This window comes from Rhinatrema bivittatum, chromosome 7 (genome assembly GCF_901001135.1).
Source record: "Rhinatrema bivittatum chromosome 7, aRhiBiv1.1, whole genome shotgun sequence".
NCBI lineage: Eukaryota > Metazoa > Chordata > Amphibia > Gymnophiona > Rhinatrematidae > Rhinatrema > Rhinatrema bivittatum.
This window is the reverse complement of record NC_042621.1, coordinates 151,314,380-151,338,358: the sequence shown is the minus strand read 5'-3', so window position 1 is coordinate 151,338,358 and position 23,979 is coordinate 151,314,380. Positions and strand designations below refer to the sequence as shown.

The following is a 23,979-nucleotide window of genomic DNA, read 5'->3' as shown; positions in this document are numbered from 1 at the left end:
CCATAACGAACGTCCAAACCTCCCCTGAAACTAATAGCGCTCATCACTTACAAATGCATGTTGATGAGGCTATTAGTCATTCGTCCCAGATACTGTAAAAAACATTGTGTGCCCAATCCGCACATTTCTGAGCAGTCTGAAAAAGTGTACAGAAAAGCAGAAAATATTGCTTTTCTATGCATCCTCCGACTTAATATCGTGACAATATTAAGTTGGAGGAACCAAATGTTGAAAAAAAAAAAAAAAGTGCGTTGGCGGGTCAGATTAGGAAACGCAGGCTCAATTAACGAGCGTCCATTTTCCTAACCCGACTGCCACCTCTCCCGGGCCAAGGAGGCGCTAGGGGTGCGCAATTGTCCTTAGCGCCTCCTTTTAACACAACCCCTCATTTGCATGCTGCATCGCACACCCAGGAGAGGGGGCTGTGCCTGCGTTTAAAGAGCGGGCACAGAAAACAGACACGCTTTTTTAGCTCGTCCGTTCTAGATCAGCCTGTAAATGTAAGGAGTATTATAACCTTGGTTAAAGGATATAATGTTGATAAAAGGCTTTTGTGACTGTGTTCTGCCACCAGATGGCAGGGCTTAGCTTCACTGAGTTTCAGAGTAAGTGCTGAGCTTGCTTTGTAAGAAGTAGGTTGCAACTTTCTTTTTCTCCCCATAGACAACCTTTGGGAAATACTTTTGGAAGTACTGTGTCTGAAGAGCCTGGAGAAAGGTAGTGAAGCAGTGATACTTTTGCAGTATTGCTAAAAAGAAACTGAAAATCCATAGAATCTGCAATTGAAAAATTATAGGAAAGGAAAAGCTCTCTACATTAATGGTGGGGTGGAAGGGAAATGGGACTGAAAGGTACTAAGAGCCAAGTGCACATAGAAATTTCAAATTGAAATCCCAGCATGTTGTCCGCCAGCTGAATCCTCCCCCTTTCCCCATCCCCATCCTCATCCCTGCCTTTCGCAGATGGGGTATGGCAATTTTCGTCCCCCGGGTTTACGTGGGTAAATGCTAAGTTATCAGGTAAAATCTTTTGAAAATTGTGCTCAATATGAATTTATTCTGCATGCCATGAGCCTTATTTGTGAATTTAGAGCTGTATATTACATGTTTGCATTAGTTACGTGCTTCATTACAGCTCTTGTGAAAGTTATAATAGTCATTCATGTACCATACTCTAATCTACGTATGGTTTGTATGGTGGTTGTAGGAACCTCTGGGAATCTTGAAGCAAGTGGAGGACTATTTCATTTAGGGGCACATTTTGCTTTAACAAACACTTAAGAGTAGTTCACTTTAGTTTCAAACTCTGTCATTCTTCAGGGGATTTACTTGTTTGAACTTTCAATGTATCAAGATGGCAGAGTCTATCAAGTCAGACCTTTATCCCAATTGTCTTCAGAGGCTATTTTTGAGGGAACAGCTATCTGTACTGGTCCTCCTTAACTCCCTACCCAGCAAGGGATCCTGGGCTAGGGTACATCACTGCAAGCAGGGATAAGAGGCTAGGGCCTGAGGGATGAGGGAGGCCCAAATAGAGATGGAAGCCTTGAGATAACGAACTGTAAGTTACTGTAAGTTGTGGTCCACAGCCTTTCTGAAAGGCTGGACCATAGCACTGAAGAGTGTCCATGGTTAGAAGACACAGAATGTGAACGCAAGTTGGAGGAACAGAACATGAAAGAGCATGCATCAACAGCAGAACCCCAGAATGAAAACAGAAAATAGGAACAAGACTGGGCGAACACATTTGCAAACTTGTATCTTAGTGGATGTTCCTCCTCAGCATCGTAAGGAGTTTGTGATTCAGCTGGAACTGGATGAAGCATTGGTGGATTCAGGGTCTGGCAAGACTTGTTCGTGAGGACCTTTTCCAAAGCCAGTTCATCAATCATAAAAGAAAAGAGACACTTACCAGTGTAAATGGTGATAAACAGGAATACGCAACTGGTCAGGTCCTGCAGGCGACCCCGGAAGATCAAGCAATTATGGAAGCAGGAGTCAAATGCGATTGTCCTCATTTTATAGCCCTGTGCAGCCAGCTCACGGAGAAATAGGGCAGCCCACCCAGCGATGGGTCACCGATGAGGAAGAGTCGGGAAATAGCCCGGGCATGGCTGGATGCCTAGCCTGACAAGGCCACGCTGAGGGGGAGGGTATGTGAGGGAGCATATAAGAAACTCCCTCAAAACACCTTAAAGGACTGGCTACAGCTATCTGCATCGGTCCTCCTTAACTCCCAACCCAGCAAGGGATTCTGGGCTAGGGTAGATCACTACAAGCAGGGATAAGAGGCCAGGGCCTGAGGGAGGCCCAGAGAGAGATAGAAGCCTCAAGATAACAAACTGCACGATCCAGCTAAATTATTTGTTTTTTATTGTTCACCAATAAAAAAGCTTGAAAAGATTTTTGCCAGAGTCCAGCCTGCAGTCTGTTCTCTGGCTAATTTTGACTGCTCGGCATCACAATAATAATAAATTTCATGTTTCTGAGTGGGTTAAAGTTACTGCTTCCACTGTGGCAATGTTCAGTTACTTCTGGTTTCAGTTGTCATGGTACTATGCCAGCTTTTGAATTTTTTTAAATCAAGTTTACAATGTTTAAAATATTGGTATCCTGCCCTTGTTTTGCCTATGTTCAGCTGCTGTTCTATATGGTAGTTGATTTTAACATTGTATAACATGTTTATTTTAAGTTCCTCTATCAGTTTAATTTTACAGATATACTTTTAGATAAGTATATAAGAATCTGTAATTTTTTTATGCCTATATAAGTGTATTTTATGATACAAAGAGGACATCTCTTAGATTTACTAGTGATTTGATTTTAATGAAACTCAGGCCTTGAATAAAATGTGAAATGCATGCATTCCTTTTATTGTTTACTATTTCAGAATGATCTGGAATACCACACTTATTTATTGAATAAAGACAGAATATGTGAGCATGTTTATTTTCATGATGCTGTTCATCTGTCTTGGAATAATGTATATGTCTTCTGAAAATAATAAACAGATTTCTAAAAAAAAAAAAATGTTCTGTTGAAAAGAACATTAACAGCTAATGCAAGAATTTTCGTAGATTAATTATAAGAGACCAACAGATTGATATTTTGGTGAACAATGGAATTTTAATATAGCAGCAAAATCATCTTTGAATGGTTGGTAAACCCAGAACACATAAACAATAGGCTTTTCATTGTCTGTTTTAAATAAGGAAAGGAACAGTACATTTAGTCACAACTTACGCTATCTCGTTTCATCTTTTAAACAGAGAAATTAAAATGAATGAGAATTACGAAGACAACTTTTCTGTGCTGACTTAGCACTTTTTAGTATATCCTTTCCCCTGATCCTGGTGGCACTGGGGTGGGCTTGGGTCACATGGATCTATGGAAAACAAAATAGTTAAAGCAGAATTAGTTATGTCTTTTTTTTTTTCTGTATCCTGCAGTTTCCTCCTGCTCGGAATTCAACTTCTGCTCAGCAGCGATGCCATAAGTCTTCATTTGCAACTACCCAGTGTCACGTGTGGAGCTGAGTAGGGGATATAAGTAGGAGGAGTCAGGAGAATGCACCTGGGAAAATTACACAACCCTTTCCTATGATAATAATAATAATAACAACTAACAACTGCATGTGATATAAGAGTATATGTGCCAAGTATAATATGGTGAGAAAATAAAACTAGCGCTTATGAGAGCGCCAGTGGAAATACAAACAAATTATATCAGCACAATACGCAAGAGTAAAATATCTTAATCCCCCCACTAACAGGGAATATTTATATACAAAGGCCTAGCAGAAGCCGTTTGACTTTACTGGTAAAGAAGAGAGTCTCCTGGCTCTTTCCCAACTAGTGAATCAGCTAAGCAGTTCTCGTTTAGAGTCACGTCAGCACTGGAGACCCCCGGTAATAGCACAGATTGTCTTGCTTTCTGGTCAGCTCTCTGCAGGGAATCTGAATCTGTCATAGGGTGTGCGGGGGTTCTATGCCCTTTGAGATGGGACATGTGTTCTTTGCTTTGAAATATTGCCAGGCTACTGATAAGAGAAACTATGTTTCAGGTCCACTCAGACATGGTAAAAATATTTTGTTTTGTGCATATTTCCTATTTATCGTATGTGTTACTTTGTGACTACAATCTAAAATATTCTTTAAACTTATTATAATCTATAATCAAAATAATATCTAGAATAATATCTGCGTTAATATAAATGAAGCAATGATATAATAATTCAGGCAGGAATAGCACTTTTAAATCATTACAAAGTATCTGTGAATACGATATGCAGTTCTAATATATATATATATATATTTAAAAAGTGTTACTAAAACTAATTTGGGTATATGCTAGGTGCTTCCAGCTTCAGCCATTTTTTCTCAGAGCCTGTGCTATGCTCACTTATTCAGCCAGCCAAGGTCAAGATTTAACTCACAATATACTAGCTGGCATTAAATAAGTAACAATCGTATGACTTTAATTAAGTCATGTTACCATTTTGTGCTCAGTATTTATTTATTTGTGACTTTGGAACTTTGAGAAAGGGAATGCAGTGTGTAGACAGTAAAATGTGCCAAGCAGCTTTCAGCAACGAGAGTAAAAGAGCTACCATCATCCCACACTGTATGTGTTATCTCTCTTTCTGTGTTCCCTAACTAGCTATGAACTGTGCTTGTACACAATGCCTGTTTCTTGCATCCTCATTCACCATTCAGAACATATTTTCATCATCACATCTTGTCAGTACTAACCTCTGATAAGAACATAAGAACATAAGAAATTGCCATGCTGGGTCAGACCAAGGGTCCATCAAGCCCAGCATCCTGTTTCCAACAGAGGCCAAAACCAGGCCACAAGAACCTGGCAATTACCCAAACACTAAGAAGAACCCATGCTACTGATGCAATTAATAGCAGTGGCTATTCCCTAAGTATAATTGATTAATAGCCATTAATGGACTTCTCCTCCAAGAACTTATCCAAACCTTTTTTGAACCCAGCTACCTAACTGCACTAACCACCTCCTCTGGCAACAAATTCCAGAGCTTTATTGTGCATTGAGTGAAAAAGAATTTTCTCCGATTAGTCTTAAATGTGTTACTTGCTAACTTCATGGAATGCCCCCTAGTCCTTCTATTATTCGAAAGTGTAAATAACCGATCACATCTACTCGTTCAAGACCTCTCATGATCATACTTTCACATATAGGGGTAGATTTTAAAAGAGCTGCGTGCCGGCGCGCCTATTTTGCATAGGCCGCCGGTGCGCACAAAGCTCTGGGACGCGCGTAAGTGCCGGGGTTTTGCTTGGGGGGCGTGTCGGGGGGCATGTCGGAGGCGGTGCGGCGTTCGGGGTGTATCTGGGGGGCTTGGCGGCTGTCCGTGGAAGGGGCCGGAGGTGTGACGGCGGTCCGAGGGCGGGTCCGAATGCTCCGGCACAGCCATTTTATATTTTACACTCGTATCTACACACATGTTATAAAACAGCCTGACCGCGTGCATATGTGCCCCCGATTTTAACTGGGCGCACACCTATGAGCATAAATTCCACTGCGAAAGTCAGGGAATTTTAAAAGAGGCTCACGTTGATGCCATTGCCAGTTTCACCAGTTCGTCCACCAGTTCACCCAATTAACAGCAAGGGCCTCCAAACCACCCTGGGTGAATATCTTATGCTCCCTCCATTTACCCCAGGTCCTTAAAACCCCTCAGGTATTGCTAGTTTTTGTTTTTTTTTTTTAAGTTACATCTCATCCCTAGCAGAAGTAAACTTTCGTGGCAGGGGATCTGGGTGCATGCTCAGGCAGGTAAGTACTTCCGCATACATCTCTTGGCCAAGTCCCAAAATACCCGTGTCCCGCCCAGACCATGCCCACACCCCGCCCCTTACAGAAAACGTTTGAGATGTGTGCGTGGTGGGAGTTACCCGTGCATGTGGGTGGCTTCTAAAATTTGGTGGGTGAATGCCAGCCCAAACTGTGAGCGTATCTCCCAATTTTTGGCATATGCCAGGCTTTTAAAATCTACTTCCATTTGTTTATAATAGTGAATGCCTTCCACTGTGCCTACATTAGCAATAAACATTACTTTATTAAACTGTAAATTACTATTTCAGCTTCTGTTAAAGATATGGAACTTATTCCAGTTGTATGTGGTACTGTGTGTTTAATTTTCATAGTAAATATGATTTCTCATACCTGGGCATTTAGGTCTCTGGTCCTGGCACTGTGGCACATCTTTGCATGCTGAAATTAAGAAGACAAGTATGATTAAAGTGATTTTCCACTCTCCATTTTAGGAATTTCACAAATATATATTGTAATAAATCTTTCACTAATATGTGTGAATGGAATGGTATAGTTAACACATTGTATTAAAACATAAGAACATAAGAAAATGCCATACTGGGTCAGACCAAGGGTCCATCAAGCCCAGCATCCTGTTTCCAACAGTGGCCAATCCAGGCCATAAGAACCTGGCAAGTACCCAAAAACTAAGTCTATTCCATGTAACCATTGCTAATGGCAGTGGCTATTCTCTAAGTGAACTTAATAGCAGGTAATGGACTTCTCCTCCAAGAACTTATCCAATCCTTTTTTAAACACAGCTATACTAACTGCACTAACCACATTCTCTGGCAACAAATTCCAGAGTTTAATTGTGCGTTGAGTAAAAAAGAACTTTCTCCGATTAGTTTTAAATGTGCCACATGCTAACTTCATGGAGTGTCCCCCTAGTCCTTCTATTATCCGAAAGAGTAAATAACCGATTCACATCTACCCGTTCTAGACCTCTCATGATTTTAAACACCTCTATCATATCCCCCCTCAGTCGTCTCTTCTCCAAGCTGAAAAGTCCTAACCTCTTTAGTCTTTCCTCATAGGGGAGTTGTTCCATTCCCCTTATCATTTTGGTAGCCCTTCTCTGTACCTTCTCCATCGCAATTATATCTTTTTTGAGATGCAGCGACCAGAATTGTACACAGTATTCAAGGTGCGGTCTCACCATACATATCTGACATATCTATAAATTATCTATAAAGAACAATGAATTCAGGAGGCTAAATCTACATACCCGAGATATTGCTATGCACAGCTAGACTAGGATTGTCTGTCATGCTTTATTACAATTTTGTGGGTGTTTTACTGGGATCTTTGAGGTCTCATTAAAACATGAATCCATAACCTGCACAACACTGTATTAAGATTAAAAAGTTAATGCTGTTCATATAGCATATGTCTACAGAAAAAGAAAGCTGAAATAAATAATACTGTAAATCAACTACCGCATGATGAAGTTGATAGGAGAAATATCCCTATGAGCAGTTAACCTTTTAGGCACCGCAGAGTTAGCAGTTTAAAGCAGTGCAGTTATATGACTATCAACCCCATTGGCATTCGGAGGACAGTAAAATATCTATATCTATCTCTCTCTCTTTCTCCTTCTCTTTCTTTTTCTCTCTAGATGCACTATCCAACAAAAGGTGGTCAAAATATTTACGGTAATTGTTTTGGGAAGACAACAATTCAATATACAAAGCATTCAGCACCTATCTTAAACTGTGCAGCATTTCTGGATACTTATTCCTAGGGTTTTATTTATAGGCTTCAATTTCCCTAAGAACATTTTTCATTTTTTGACTGACATGGTGAAACCTTTCTTTAATGATGTGTATGGTAATGTATGTTTTCATCCTTCTGAGCCTGTGTCACTGATGCCCTCTGCTGTTCCCTGCCCCCCTCCCCCACCTTCAGAGTAGTCATATTGTGGTTGATTTTCAGAAAGATGTACACAAGGGACACTTTTTTTTTTTTTTTTTTTAAAGGGTCAATCCAGGCTGAAATCTCACAGTATGGGTATGTCAACTGCATTATCAAGTTTCAGATCCCACCTGTCTCACTGGACTATTCAGGGTTTATATGCATAAAACAGGCAACGTTTTATGGATATAAAATGCCTCACCTAAAAGTTGTTTTTGTACTAGATCAGACTACTAGAATTTAGCCTTGGAGAAACCTGGTATTGAATGGACATCTACTGTATTTAGATACCTCAGCTTCCATGTGTCATCTTGTTCTTCTAGTCCATATGGGAGTTCTTTTAAAAATTTGATATTGTTGTCATAACTAAATGTATTTGTGACAAATTTGTATCTGGTCAGCAGATTTGATGTTTTAATTAAGAGGTCTTTAGGTGAGGCATTTTCCATTGTATTGATCAAAGAGAGTAGAACTCATTATTTAGATGTTTATCCAATCCTGCTCAAACATACAGGGCCGGATTTTAAAAGGGTTACGTGCTTAAGTTAAGTGCGTAACCCTTAAAAAAAAACCCTGCATGCGCAAGCCCCGGGACGCGTGTAAGTCCCAGGGCTTTGCTAGGGGGGGCGTGTCGGGGGCGGCGCAACGTTCGGGGCATTCTGGGGGGGAAGGTGTTCTGGGGGAGGTCCGGGGGTCATGGTGTCGGTCCGGGGGCATTCCGGGGGGGTGTGACCGAGGCCTCAGGACCAGCCCCCGGGTCGGGTGATGGTGCAGCAGCAGGCTATCGGCGCACACAAGCTTAGATAGGGCCGGGGGGTGGGTTAGGTAGGGGAAGGGAGGGGAAGGTGTGGGGGGTGAAAGGAAAGTTCCCTCCGAGGGCGCTCCGATTTCGGAGCGGCCTCGGAGGGAACGGGCAGCGCACACAAGGCTCGGCGCGCGCAAGTTGCACAAATGTGCACCCCCTTGCGCGCGCCGACCCCGGATTTTATAAGATACGCGCGGCTACGCGCGTATCTTATAAAATTTAGAGTACTTTTGTTCGCCACTGTATGAAATTATACGATCCTGCTTTTTCAGTCCATTATTTTGGTGGGCCTGTATATTACAATAGAGGTTGAAGGTTGAATGAAGCTTAGCTAGTGAAAATAATTCTCTTTCCACTAGATACTTCTCTATCTACTAGAAAAATAATAAATTAATACTGCAGCTGAACCTTTATAAAGTTAAATGAAAGATATTTTAGATCCATCATGCGTTTTCACTCTGGGGGCAATGTTCAGCTCTGGGGCATCCAGCTAAGTCAGGGGCCAATCAAATACAGTATGCTCAGCCGAGCGCACTGTTTAACCCGCTGTCAGATGCGGGTTAAATAGGCGCTAATCAACCCCTAATGCAATAGGGGGATTAGAGCCTATTTAACGCGCGTCCGACGTGGAGTGAATGAGCTAGCGCTCATCACGTGCAAATGCACGTGCATGAGGCTATTACTCATTCACTCCAAATGCAAAAAGATAAATGTGCGTCTCAGACGCACATTTATCGCTCAGATATTTACGCCAGCCTGGAGCAGGCGTTAATAGCTGAGCGCACTGAAAAAAAGTACAGAAAAGCAGAAAAAACTGCTTTTCTGTACTTTTTTAAAGTTAAAAAAAAAAGAAAAAAAAACCTCTGCCGGCCGCTTTGAAGACCGACGCCGATATGCTCGGCGTCGGTTTTCATAACCAGCTGGCTGCAGTAATGAAAACCGACGCCGAGTTTATTGGCATCGGTGTTCATAACTGGCAGACCATCGGTATCCGCGGGGTCACGTTAGCAAGGAGGCGCTAAGGTTGCGCTAGCAACCCTAGCGCCTCCTTGCTAGCGCAACCTCCTAATTTATTTATTGCATGGCGCTCCCCTTGCGGGCTCCAAGCAAGCGCTAAGAAAGCGGACGCTGAAAAGTCAGAGCCCACTTTCTGCAAATTTTATTGCATCAGCCCTTTAGCCAGGTAAACTTATACAATTAACTTATACTATTCAATATATCTAGCTATCTAACCAGTTAATTAGTCAACTAAGTTAGCCAAATAATGTCAAATATTGGTGTTATCTGGATAACTGGCTAACAGGGTCATTCTTTAAACTGCGATGTGCCATTTATCACCTGTGTTAGGGCCTTATCGCATCGCGGCAGTGCAATTGAAATCAGGGGAAGGGGAGGAGTGTGGCTGGGGTTTGGGCGGAGTTTGTCCCGGCAGCACTGTGGGCAATAATGTTTTACACATTATCGCCGGCAGCACCACGGAAAATAATCACCTTTTCCTGGGGTGCTCTGGGGGCGAAAGTGTGCGGCCCGGCCGCAATCACATTGGGCACACAGCGCACTGCTGCGATGCGGCCGGCTGCATACTTTCGCCACCCTGCCCCCTTTTTTCCCCGTAGGCCATCATTCCACTATATTTGTATTTATAATATTGCTCCTCCTTGGAATGCCTTCAGAGTGCCCCGATCTATCCGGTTAAGTAGTTTATCGGTCACTTACTTAGCCGGATAAGTCAGGGGTGATGAAACTAGTGGACTTGTTAAAGCCCATGAATTATTCAGTTAAGTCTGACACTTAAGCCTGGCAAACTATATACCAAAGTAGTTTTGCATACTAGGTTAATTATAAACTGACTTTTTGTAGCATAATTGACTAAGATTTAATTTAACAACAGTATTTTCACCATTAAATAACTGGTTCACTGATATAAATTTGCTAAGTCCCATAGATCATGAAACTTATAAAACAATTAAAGAACTATTAAGTCCCTTGCTACAAAATTGCATTTATTATATCACGAAGCATATTTCCCTAAATATTATGCTGATTTAGTTTTCATACTGCTATATTACTTACAAGTTTGACATGGATCAGATATCTTCTGGCATGGATCTTGGCACTGTTGCTTATGATGACCACCACCCTTTGCAGACATGGTTGTTTCTGTCAAAGTACAAGATCAGCTTAAAAAAAGAGTTTTGGAAGAGAGATTCTCCAAGCGGTACTTTGCCTGGCAGAATGCGCCCTTTTTATACCTGTGTGACTTTCTATCTTTGTGTCTTGTGGGCAAAATTGTGAAACCTTGGAAAATTACTACGATTTTGCAACACTGTAGAAATTAGGATTTTCATGGTGACCAGGCAAAACTCATTGTAATTGCTCTGTTTTCCTCCCCAAGGACAGGGTGTATGGTATATAACATAATTCTCTGCACTTGTAACACAAGTCTCTACATGTTGTGACTGATAACTCATACTAACACCTTTTGTGAAACAATACAGTAGATTAGCATAACTGTTATACTTCCTTTATGTACCCTAAATGTCCCAGCAGAATACAGCAAAGTATACATTTAAGATATCTAACAGAAAATATATTCTTAAACCAATCTCTGATTTATTTTATTAGGGACCATAAAGCTAAGCAAGTGATGTGGATGGGAAGAATGGATGGGCCATGTGGGCTTTATCTGCCATCATGTTATATGTTTCTATGACATAGGTTTGTAAAACAAATCAGTATTTGTTTATTTAAGATGGGCACACACTATCAATGTTTGGTAAACAAAACATGTATCTTGACTTGCTAAAATGTTGAGAAGAACACTTTTACTTCTACTATGACTACTCATCATTTTGATAATACTTCTAGATATACACAGTACTGTTCAAATGCACACAGAGCTTATAACATACAGGGCACATACAAGACTTTGACATTTCATTTATTAAGACAATTATTAAATCCAAAAGGCTATGATCAGAACCAGGGGGTTAAGATTTAAAAGCATTTTGAAAAAGATGGATTTTAGACTGGATTTGAATAAGGGCAAAGAAGGAGCATGAATCACCAACTCAAGGAAGCCTATTCCAAACATATGGTACAGCAAGGTGGAAAGTGCAAAGTCAGGTGTTATGGATGCACTGGGGATGGTACCATTTCTGAAGATTGTGTACCCTTGGGCCACACCGTGACTGCAGAGGAGCTCTGGGGAAGCGCTGAGGCAGGCTAGGAGTACCCAAGCACGGGCAGACTATCTGGAGATACGAGACCCTGGCCTCTGCCAAACCTGAATGAATCAGAGAACCAGCAATGCAATGTTGGTCTCTGGAGTAGCCCTCCAGCCACTCAATAGCCCATCAGACCTGTCGTACGGGAACGGCAGATGCGACAGGACGGATAGAGGCTGAGGGCTGGAACAGACCAATTCAGACAAAGACTCAGGATACTTGAAGGAGTGAGACAAGACTCAGGGTACTTGAAGGATTGAGATGAGACTCAGGATACTTGAAGGATTCAAACGAGGTTCAGGATCAAGGAGAGTACTGAGTAGGTACTGCCATGCCGTGCGCCCTACACAGCCAGTCAAGGCAGGTCACGGACCACATGGACGGTGAAGCAGGCTCCAATCTTAGGACAAGCCCAAGACTCCAGCGAGGCCTGCACCAAGATGTGCCCTCCACAGCCAATCAAAGCAAGGCACGGGTCATGCAGGAACAGAACAGATTCAGGTAGAGTTCTTAGGCATGGACAAAGGCAGACGCAAAGGACTCCGAAGACCCAGACAGGATTCAGGATTTGGAGTAGGACCACAGGATCCAAGACTCAGAGCAAGGAACTTAGAGTAGGGACTCGGAGCAAGGAACACGGAGTAGGGACTCGGTGCAAGGAACTCGGAGCTTGGAACCTGAAGCTTGGAGCAGTAAAAGCAGGGATTTTCCGGAGGCTTGTGCTGCCGAGGAGAAGGCCATCTGGATAAAAGAAGATCATCTAGGACATCAGGAGGTTTCGAAGATTTGAAGAGACGGACCAGAGGAACATCAGGACTACTGGAACTTCAGGGGATCTTGAAGATGGTACATCAAGGACGTCGGAACATCGAAGCTTGACAGGATGAAGACAAGGGATCCGACGAGAAACCAAGACGAAGATAAAGACAAGGAATTCCCACATGGAACAGAGTGCCTAGGAGAAGCTGGAATGAAGAGAAGTCCTAAGGAGGACTGGCTCCTTGTGAAGGCAATGAAGCAATGAAGACAGGCCCTTCTTATAGGGCTGAGAAGAAACACCCATGATGAGGTCATCAGGAGGGGCCGCAGGACTACTCCCACCGTGGGCTCTTTAAGAATGGAAGAGAGGCGTGGCCTCACGCCTAAGGCAGGACCCTGGAGAGCGGCATCCTATCGGCTCAGAGCAGGAAGAGAACTAGGCCGCAATCCCTCACCCAGTGACGGAGGCGACTCCCCGCCACAGAGGAGGGACCAAACGGCAGCTCCAGCCGTGAGGGCGCAGGAAGGATAGAGGTCCCTCCTCTGGAGGAGAGAAGGTAACATCGATGGCCTCCGAGCTGCGAAAGAACACTGTCGGCGGTCTCCTGGCCGCAAGGGCTGCACCTGGGTGGCTCCCTGCCACCGGGCAGTAGCAGGAATGTCAGCGGTCTCTGTACCGCATGGGGACACTGTCGGCAGCCTCCTGGCAACAAGGGCAGCACCGGGGCAGCACCAGCCACGCAGAGAGGGCATCGGCGGCCTCTGGGCCGTGGACAAAGGTAGAAGAAAGAGGTGAGAGGCTGCCCGCAGCCCCAGACGCAGACAGAATTGTAACATCAGGAGTTGTGGGGAGGAAGGAACACGGATAAAAGTGACTTAATCAATGAACAGAGTTCATGAAGAGAAGTGTAAAGGGGGAAAAAAGAAGAAGAGGTAGTGAGGAGCTACAAAATGAATGCACTTGTAGGTGAGTAAGCGAAGCATGAACTGTATACAGAAGTGGATAGGGAAGTGATGTAGTGATTTAAGAGGTGTTATATAAACATAGCAACATTGGTGGAATATAAGTTATGTGGCTGAATTTTAAATAGACTATAATGGAGAGAGATGTTCAATGGGATACCTATGAGGAGCAGTTTTCAGTAGTCAAAGTGAGAGGGATGAGATTGGATAAGGTTTTGACAGTACATTGGGAAAAGAGAGAGGGATTTGGGGATGATATAGAGAAAAAATGATATACTTTTAGCACTGTTTTAGATGTATGTAAAGAAGGAGATAGAGTTTGAGATGACCCCAAGATTACAGGTACTGGGATGAAGATAGTGTTATCCACAGAAATAGAGAAAGGGGAATGGGAATGTGGGTTTGAGAGAAAGATAAGAAGTTCTATCTTGGCCATGTTAAATTTAATGACAGTGGGATGTCCGAGTAATAGTCGGAAAAGCAGACTAAGATGTGGAACTGGATTCCTGATGAAATTTCTGAGGTATAGAGGTAGAACTGGGAGTCATCAGCATAAAGATCATACCAAAAGCCATTGAAGGAGCTTAGAGCACCAAGTGAGCAAGTACTGAGGGAAATGAGGATCTTCAGAAGATGGCACCAATACTAGCCAATCAACAAAGCAGTAACAGCAGCAAAAGGAAAGCACTAGAACAGGAAAGTCAGTCCTCCAAACAGACTCTATCTGGCCTCTTTCTACAATGAGGTGACAGGCAAGCAGCCTCAATCCCTCATTAATGGAAAGCCACCATGGAGTCGATGGTATGTGTCACCACCCCATTGTCTGGTAATAGGATACAGGCAGCATCAAAGGTGGCCACGTACTATTTCACGAAAATGGTTACCTTGGATGACCAATCCTTACAGAAGATAGAGAACATAGGCTTTAAGCAACTACAGCAGCAGTTAGCCCTTTATTTGACATCATTCAATAGGCAGGTAATCCCCAGACTGTAAAATTTGTGCAATGCTTACATGCAGTTGCAGCTGGTCAAGATAGAGATGAAAAACATCCATTTTATTAGGACATATGAACCACAGAGAATTCTACACATACCTATTTTTCCCTGACAGCCCACTGAAGGCAGCTGCATAAGGCAGGAGCATGCAACAGCTCTAGTAACAAAACAGCAGGATACAAATGGGCCCTGCTGCATACCAGGAAATAGACAAGAACTATACCATGATGAATATCTCAGCAGCAATAAGGAAGATGATGTAGGGTGGGCAGCTAGATTGGAAAGACAAGACTATTGTTCCTGGTTTTTTTGTGATAGTGATGCAAATATGAAAAAGTCAGTGGAAGATGTGGGCTATGAGAAGATCCAGTGCTTTACATACTTGCTGCACCTGGCAATAAAAGATTTCCTGAGAGCCAAGGAACAACACGACAGCTTAGTCCTGCAAGAAGTGATCAAGAGGTCCAGGAAAATAGTTTGGCTTTATCATCACAGCATGAAGAATGAGAAGTAGGAAGCTGCTGGGGTGCCTGTGCAGTAAGTGATGCAGGATTTAGGCATCAAATGGAATTCAATAATATTTAATGCTGCAGAGCTTAGTGGAGTAACAGATAGTCCTTCACAAGTTGGCTTAAGGAACTACTGCCGCTGCTGATATCATTTTTCCTCTCTACGGTGCCTTGGATTATTCATGTCACATTTGGTGCCTTGGGATGTTTTTGTTCATTCCTCTGTTGTTGGTGCCCTTTGTCCTTCTCATGATGCCTTGAGGTTTTGATGCTACTGTATTGTTTGCTTTTTCCCACACTCTATGCCTTGGAAGTTTTGTGTGAACTCTGCTATTTGCTGTAATCTGCATTCTACTTCTTGGGGGTTTTAATGCCACTGTGCTGTTTTCCATGCCCTGCACGTTATGCTTTGGGTATTTTTTGTCACTCTGCTGCTTGTCATATCTGAAATCTTTATCTTGGGGGTTTTCATGCCACTGTGCTGTTTGTCATACCCAACTCTTTATGCCTCAGTGTGTTCATGCCACTGTTGCTGCTACTGCTTTATTTGTTCTGTAGTTGCCTTATGGTGCTCATGCCAGTATTATTGGTGTCCTTTGCTCCTCTTTGTATGCCTTCTAGTGTTCATGTCACTATTATTTGTGTCCTTTCTTGCTCTGTAGGTGCCTTGTAGTCGTCATGCCACTATTTGGATATGCTGTTTTTCGATAAACTATTTAATTTTCTGTCTGAAATAAAAACAGTACCTCTAAAACTACCATAGGCTGGCCCTTACTAGGGTAGACACGCCAGTTCTCCTGCTGCTCAGAGCCTCTCAGTAGATGGTTCTGACTCTGCTCTAGCTGTCTTCAAAGCTCTTTTCAAATACTTTTATGGTATTTTGTGACAATTGGTTTTACCACGACAATCTAATACTTTTTATATACTTGCTGCATCACTTATGGATCCTTGGGATGTTCATTAGGGATGTGAATCGTTTCTGAACGATTAAAATTATCGTCAGATAATTTTAAAATCGTCCAAAATCGTTAGATACGCGATACAATACAAATGCCCCCGATTTATCGTCAGGGGCATTTGTATTGTATCGTTAAATAGGGCGCGGGAAAACCGGCACACCAAAAAAACCCTAAAACACCCCCGAACCTTTAAAACAAATCCCCCACCCTCCCGAACACCCCCCAAAATGTTTTAAATTACCTGGGGTCCAGTGGGGGAGTCCTGACGCGATCTCCTCCCGCTCTCTGGCCACCGCTGCGTTAAGAAATGGCACCGGTGGCCCTTTGCCCTTATCATGTGACAGGGCAAAGGTAGGGCCGGCGCCATTTTGTTTCCTGGCTCCCGACGTCACGCGTGTGGGAGATCGCCCCCGGACCCCGCTGGACCCTCAGGGACTTTTGGCCAGCTTGGGGGGGCCTCCTGACCCCCACAAGACTTGCCAAAAGTCCAGCGGGGGTCCTGGAGCGTCCTCCTGCACGCGGGCCGTATTGCCAATCTTCAAAATGGCGCCTGCGCTACTTTTGCCCTCACTATGTCGACATAATTTTTTTAACCCTCTCCCTGTTAAAAAAAAAAAAAAAATGATAATATTGTAAAGCTTGTTGCTAAGTTATGTTACAATGTGAACCGAGGTGATGTTTTGCAAACGTGCCTCGGTATATAAAAAACCCTTAAATAAAAATAAATAAATAAAATAATGAGGGCAAAAGTAGCGCAGGCGCCATTTTGAAGATTGGCAATACGGCCGGTGCTACTTTTGCCCTCACTATGTCGACATAGTGAGGGCAAAAGTAGCGCAGGCGCCATTTTGAAGATTGGCAATACGGCCCGCGTGCAGGAGGTCACTCCCGGACCCCCGCTGGACTTTTGTCAAGTCTTGTGGGGGTCAGGAGGCCCCCCCAAGCTGGCCAAAAGTCCCTGGGGGTCCAGCGGGGGTCCGGGAGCGATCTCCTGCACTCGTGACGTCAGGTGACAGGAACCAAAATGGCGCCAGCGCTACCTTTGCCCCGTCATATGGTAAGGGCAAAGGGCCACCGGTGCCATTTATTTTATTGCAGCCATGGCCCGAGAGCGGGAGATCGCGCCGGGACCCCCCCACTGGACCCCAGGTAATTTAAAACATTTTGGGGGGCTTCAGGAGGGTGGGGGATTTATTTGAAAGGGTCGGGGTGGGTTTTAGGGTGCCGGTTTTCCCGCCCTCCCCCGATTTACGATTTTTTACGATTTAAAAAAAACAAAAACCATGACGATCAGAATTCCCTCCCCCCCAGCCAAAATCGATCGTTAAGACGATCGATCACCTGATTCACATCCCTAATCCCCACCATGGCATCATGTCCATGGATTTGTTGTGTGCCAGGGAAGGCTTCCTATAGTTACTGTGTTAGCATTAAGGTTGTGGGCCACTGAAAGGTGAGGCATGGGAAGGGTTATGTTGCTATCTGCATGCCGTGTATTAAAGGAGTTGCACAGACTGTCAGCAGCCAGATAACTAGGCTGTTGCTAGTCGTATGGAGAGGTGAAGATATTAATGCTAATGTGTCATATCTGTTTACATGGTGCAACCGGTGAAGGCATGCTCAACAGGCCTTAAGTGTGTTGACCTGGTGTCCATGTGCACACAGATGTGCTGACTGCTGGTGTGCAGTCAGTGTTAGCCACCAGTATATTAATTGGATGGTCAGAAAAGGGCAATGGTTGCAAGAAGGGGTCACCATCCGTTGTGACACACATCCCTCCGGTGCCGTCTCAGAGATGTGGGGTGTGCATGGACCCTTTACAGTGTGGGCCACGTCCACCATGTGACCACTATCTGACGGCCAACACTGTGTGGTCCACAGTCCTTCAGTGTCTTCATATATTTCACCTCGCCACACACACATATACAAGCCACTCTCCAAGGTTAACTGTCATTGTTGATGGCGCATGTTGTTTGGACAACCAGTGCAGGCCAGTAACAGGTATCTGTCAGTGTTGAAAGATATTCGTTATACTTTACTGACTTAACAGAACAACAATCATTTACATGCTGCAGAACCCCAGTGGACTTTCCTCCCTACAGGTGTGCAGTTGCGAAGGTTACAGGTAACCAATGTTGCTCACACATCATTATCAGCAGAGTATTAGTTTTTCCACATACAGTGTGACCTGTGTCACCATCACGTTATATACCCACCTCACCCCTGTTGTTCGACATACTCTGTCTTGAAGCTCCTGTACCTGCAAACCTTTCTTGAGGGACATCATGTAGATGGGACATATACCCTCCCAACGGAGCGGTATGGGTGCATCTATGTCACGCAGAGGGACATGTAGGCCCATGTCTGGCCCATATTCCCTCTATTCTTGCACACAGCTCAGTTAGCAGTGACTGGGAAAACCACTGTCCACCAGCTCCTGTGGAATACATACTTGGGCAGTGAGGTAAAGGGGGCTTCTCCAAATATAGCCTGTCAGGCATTGCCACAGGTCATACAGTATGTGGAAACACTAATATTCTGCTGATAATGATGTGTGAGCAACATTGGTTACCTGTAACCTTCTGAACAGCACACCTGTAGGGAGGAAAGTCCACTGGGATTCTGCAGCATGTAAATGATTGTTGTTCTGTTAATAGTCAGTAGAGTATAACGAATATTTGTATCACCGCGTGTCACACACTTCTGTACTCAATTATGACTCTGTTTGTACGGCCATGGAGGACACAATCCATGACTGATGGTCTGTCACTGTAGGTGGACATCTGGAAGCTCTCAGCCATCGACCACTTGCCATACATGGTGTAAGGTGTTGCCTACATGTCCATGCCACTGTGTGGCCTGGGTATGTAGTGGTTCACAGGCCAGGTGCAACACTGAACACTGCAATGCTATTTGTCAGCACCCTTAGGCACATCTTGCTTCCCTGGCACATTCCACCTCATGAAGGACAGGTTGCCATGTCTGAGGATACAGCATGTAGTGTTCAGCCTGTTAATGTCTGCGCATCCAGCTAGTGGAACTCCTGGACCACAGAACTGTGGCGCAGCATGGAGCACAATTGTTAAGGATGCACATGTGAGGTATTACAACACTGTAGCCGGGCATGGCAGGGGCTCATGGCAATGTTGGCCCTCCTTATATACCCTTGAGGAGGACATCTCCGGGTGCAGCCAGGTGGCGTGCTGCCAGAAGGGTGCACCCTTATAAGGTACAGTACATGGAGGCTATGTGTAAATTTGCATGGTATCATGGTTGAGGGGTAAACCTGAGAGTGGTTGGTGCAGAGGGAGGGTGTGTTACGCAGAGGCTAGGTACCACCTGTAGCCCAAGATGCCATCCTGGTATGGGCTGGTGCAGTGGCCAGCAACATCGTTGTCATAATAGCTGTGACACACACCGACCCGTACCAATTACACAAGCTGGGTGGGATGGGCTTGCATATATTGTGGGCGGACTGGGTGGAGATAGGGTTGTGGTCAAAGTGCTGACCGAACATCATCCCAAATGTTCACCTTCCTGCCCAGCGTACCATTGGACTGTACAGTATGAGGGTGACAGTGCAGTGAATCCTACATACCTTATGAGCCAGAAATGTTTCCAGTATTATGATAGAGCCAGACATTAGTTTATCACCCTGTCTGAACCCCTGTCATCCTCCTCACTGCAAGTAGCAAGCGTGGAAACCGCTGTTGCTGTACAGTAATGAGTGTCAGCTAGTGCATTATCACTCACACCCATGCACGTGCTGGTGTACCAAAAAGCTCTGGAATATGGTGTGCATAGGTTGTGTGCTGAAAGGCTAATCGCCTGTATCCGGACACCTAGCACACATTCATTGTTCCCGCTCATTGATCACCAATTCTTCCTATGCCACACCCATGTTTGTTGCCGCACAGGGGTAGTACACATGTTAGGAAAGGGGACTGGCCTGTACCTCAATATACCTCATCACCTGCCAAGCCATAGATCTGACCCCCTTCATGCCTACATTCCACCCTGTGCAGCCTCCTTTTGCATTCTGCCACCTCCATATGGCCGACAAATGGGTAATGCGGGTACAGCGAAAGACTTGGCCTCTAGGGACACTTTCACATGTGAGTATTGACGTCCTTTATTTGCACATCAGGACCTGTGCTGGAGGGCTGTGTGATCATCTGTCAATAGTGACATTAGTTATCCTACTCAGCAGTAAGGCTGCTATGATAACGGCGTTGGTAGAGCCAAGACGGTTATGATGGGCTGTGTTTGCATGAGCGTCAATGACTGTGTGTGTGCTCACCAGGAGCGTGCTGTAGGGGTACAAATGGGTGGTCGGAGGTGCCTCCACAGTCCACAACATGCCTTCTGTACTATTGAACCAATTGCAGTGGGTTACATGGTACCAAGCACACCCAGATCAGTGCCTTGTGCCGCACTGACCCATTTGTGAGCGGTTGCGCAGCCCAACTGTTGAGGCCCTGGCCGAAGAGGCACTCTGTTACAGTCCTGAGAGCCTCATTGGCATTTTGCACAGATCTCCATGTTTGAATACATTGCAGCCAGCTACTTTCTGCACCTTAGAGACATTCGAAGGGCACCTGACACCACATTGAAAGGGACTGCATCCTTTTCACATCCACCTGTCAGTCCTCTTGTGAGGGCTCACTCCTCAGTAATGGCCATCGATCACACAATGGAGCAGTATACACATGCATGCTTCCTCCCTCTGCCAGCCTGGCTGATCAGCTGTGCTGCTGGTGACGGCCTGTCTGCGAGGTGGCTGCCAACAGTCAGCCCATCATCTTTGTGGCGAAATTTGTGACATGTGGGTGGGTACCCCTATGTCGCAGCTCAGTGCAGACAGCACTGCTGACACTTTCTACAAGTGACATGTTATGACAGGAGTATGTACGGCCTGCATTAAATGGTGGCTGTGTGTCCCAACAGGGGACATCTATATCATGAAGAGTCTGACGGTCTGTGTGTGTGCTCGTTCCATGAGCATGCATGACCAGGTGGCTTTTTCCTTGCTTCTCATGCGCACTGTGTTGATCACTAACTCCATCAGATAATGTGTGCCATATCTGGCATGACACAGGTGTGTGGTACCCCTTGGATGGCAGGTGTGCACCCTGACAGCAACCCTGAGCTCTGCTGCTATTCCATCAGTAGTTGTACTGTGAGTAAACAGTTCATAATGTTGCTGGGGACATGATGGGCAAGGCGTTACATACTGTACAAATATTCACAGACCATATACATGTACGGTAGACAATGTGCACATGAGTACCTCATGATTGACATTCCGACACAAGATACATGGTGTCTGCACCCTTTGCAGCCACAACTGCCCTGTTGGGACAGCAATGTCCGGATGCCCATTGAGCCCCACATCACTGGTTTCACAGCCAGATACGTGATGTGAGCAGCCATAGTTTTCAAGTGGTACTGCATGGATATGTTGGCCAGAACACATGTACATGCATAGTCAGTTACAGGGAGCCCAGTGGAGGGTGTGTGTGAAACAGAACCACCGACTCAAAATGAGTCTCAAAATGGCACCAATCGCCTTTGCCCTCACTATGACGGCGATCGACGCCATTTTGAGACTCAAAATTGCCGTCCGATGCCAATACTCAAAATGGCGCCGATTGCCGTCATAGTGAGGGCAAAGGCGATCGGCGCCATTTTGAGTATTGGGATCGGACGGCCGGCATGAAAGGAGGTCGCTCCCGGACCCCTGCTGGACTTTTGGCAAGTCTTGTGGGGGTCAGGAGGCCCCCCCAAGCTGGCCAAAAGTCCCTGTGGATCCAACGGGGGTCCCGGAGCGACCTGCTGTCCGACGCCAGGACTCAAAATGGCACCGATAGCCTTTGCCCATACTATGTCACAGGGGCTACCGGTGCCATTGGTCAGCCCCTGTCACATGGTAGGAGCACAAGATGGCGCCGATGGCCATGTGACAGGGGCTGACCAATGGCACCAGTAGCCCCTGTGACAAAGGCTATCGGCACCATGATGAAACTAGCACCGAGGGTGTGAGTGAGTTCCCAGACCCCACCACTGGACCACCAGGGAGTTTTGGTAAGTCTTGGGGGGGTCAGGAGGGTGGGGGGTTTAAATTTTTATTTAGGCCAAATAAAACAGAAATCTGTTTAATACGTGGGGAGTCGCGATGCGTTTTGCCTCACCACGTATTTAACAGATAGCAAAAAATAAATTGCGGATTACAAATACGTGGAAAATGGATGCACACCTCTATGAGATTTATGTCAGCAGTGTGTATGCAGTAGGCGCGTAACATCACTGTCCTTACAGATCACATCCCTGTGTTCAGATCTAATGCATCATGCACTCCAGTCATTGTGTACAGACATATCTGCTCAACCGGACCTTTTATGTAGGTATGCATTTCCAATAACATACATGGTGTAAACTGGCTGCCCCTGAATGTGCTCAACTGACTAGAAGTGATCATGCAAAGTGTCATGAACGTCAGGACCTCACGAACACCTGTGGATGTGAGCTGCCTTTACATGACAATTCTAAAATCACCTTGGACACTGCCATTAACCATAGCTAGACCAAATATGTGTAGGCTATCCACTAGTGCAGTGAGGTGAACAAGCCATGCCACATACAGGCCATACAAGGGCTGCTGTGTACCTCGTGTTTGGCAGCCAATAGCAAGTGGTTGGGTGCATGAGCCATTCCACCACTTAAGGTAACACTATGAGGCACTGAGGCCTGTTGTGATGGGGACATATGACTCCATCCCGACAGGCGTATACATCATATTTGTGTGCCATAACAGAGATGAACATTGCAAATATGTAAGACGAATGGAAACGTCTATCTTACCTACAAGCCAACTATCGCCATACAGGCCAGCTTCGAATTCGCGAACAGAGATGATTGCCTGAGTATGAAGGAATCGTGCGCTGATCCCGGAAAGCTGGACATCACCGAGAGGATCCGCATTCCTGCATCACACACCACTTGCACGTTGAGGGAGTGGAACTGCTTTCTGTTGCGGTAGGCTGCCTCCGTCTGACGGGGTGGAACGATGGCCATATGAGTGGAGTCAATAGCTCCAATGACATTTGGAAAGCGGGCAATGTCATAAAAACCACGCTTGAGGTCCATCAGGTCCTGTCTGTCACGTGGAAATGCTATGTAGCGAGGCATGTGGGCCATAACTGCTTCAGTGACCTGGTGCAGACACCGTGAAAAGGTGCTCTGTGACATCCCACCCACAACAGCTACTGTGGATTGGAAAGAGCCACTTGCTGTGAAGTGCAGGGCGGCCAAGAGTTTGGTCAGGCCAGGGACGGCACGGCTCTTTCGGGTTCGAGACTCAAGGGCACCTCGTATGTCTTCATATATTTCCAGGATGGCACGAGTGCTGGCATACCCAGCAATGAGGTTCGTGGAAGATAGATCCGCTGCCTGTACCTGCGGCGATGTCGACCAACGTCCTGGCGTCTGCGTCGGGCCTGCTCAGCCATGTATTGCGCCTGCCCCATACACTGTGAATGTGTAAATGGTGTTGAGAAGATAGACCTACTAAGAACAGGCCTTTTTATTGGGTAGCAGTACCTTTGTAGGTGTGTGGGGATTGGTTTTCAACATTTTCGTTCAACGTGATAATATCGCGGTGCACGCTATACGCCGTGATATGGTGTATCGCAATTGAAAGAAATGGAGTTATTGGCCGCGTTAGGAGCCACGCTAACAGCGCAGCTATTTCGCAGCACGCGATAAGTCCTCCCTACTTTACATTTGCCCCGCCCCAACTCCGCCCCCTGAATACGAAATAAAAAATTTGCATTCGCAAACTGCGATAACTGCTGTTAGCGTGGTTTGCGGAATTATCGTGCGCGATACGGCCGAATCGCACGCGGTAAGTCCTTGGAAAATAACCCCTTAATTCCCTAATGCAAGAATATATTTTTAAGAAGAGAGCATGTCTATGGATGGTGAGAAGTGATTTCCTTGGACT

The 23,979-nt window shown here is 45.2% G+C and overlaps 1 long non-coding RNA gene across 1 annotated transcript; it reads right to left on the bottom strand.

The window, feature by feature from the left end:
* Positions 1 to 3,103: 3,103 nt before the first annotated feature.
* On the bottom strand, positions 3,104 to 10,805 carry LOC115095528. Its single transcript, XR_003857803.1, has 3 exons — positions 10,636 to 10,805; positions 6,195 to 6,242; positions 3,104 to 3,384 (listed from the first exon to the last, which is right to left on the bottom strand). It is a non-coding gene; the product is annotated as an uncharacterized LOC115095528 (long non-coding RNA).
* Between the last annotated feature and the right edge of the window lie 13,174 nt (positions 10,806 to 23,979).